The sequence below is a fragment of the Prunus persica genome, chromosome G7 (genome assembly GCF_000346465.2).
Source record: "Prunus persica cultivar Lovell chromosome G7, Prunus_persica_NCBIv2, whole genome shotgun sequence".
NCBI lineage: Eukaryota > Viridiplantae > Streptophyta > Magnoliopsida > Rosales > Rosaceae > Prunus > Prunus persica.
The window spans coordinates 16,703,799-16,704,154 of NC_034015.1; positions in this window are offsets into that span (position 1 = coordinate 16,703,799).

Below are 356 nucleotides of genomic sequence, written 5' to 3' on the forward strand. Positions count from 1 at the left end.
TCTTTTGAGAACTCGTTTGGGTGTCTTAATTAAATTTTTCCGTAAGCCCAAGAGCCCTATCTCTTATTGTTAGGCCATTGCTCGGGTATCTAGTGTCCCTTTTTGATTTTTTTTCTTTTCCAAGCTATTACCCGCATAAATATTTTTGCACTTTCACGTTTAATAATGTTTGACACACGTATTTCTCATGTTTAGTGCACTTAATTTTAACAAAAATTTCAGTAATACGCAAATTCACGTATTATACACATAATTCTAACATATTATTGAATAAAAATAATATATATGTAAAAAAAATCTCAGTTTTTCCATAATTGTTTATTAAAAATAGTATAGCCGGGCGGCTATACTCTTTT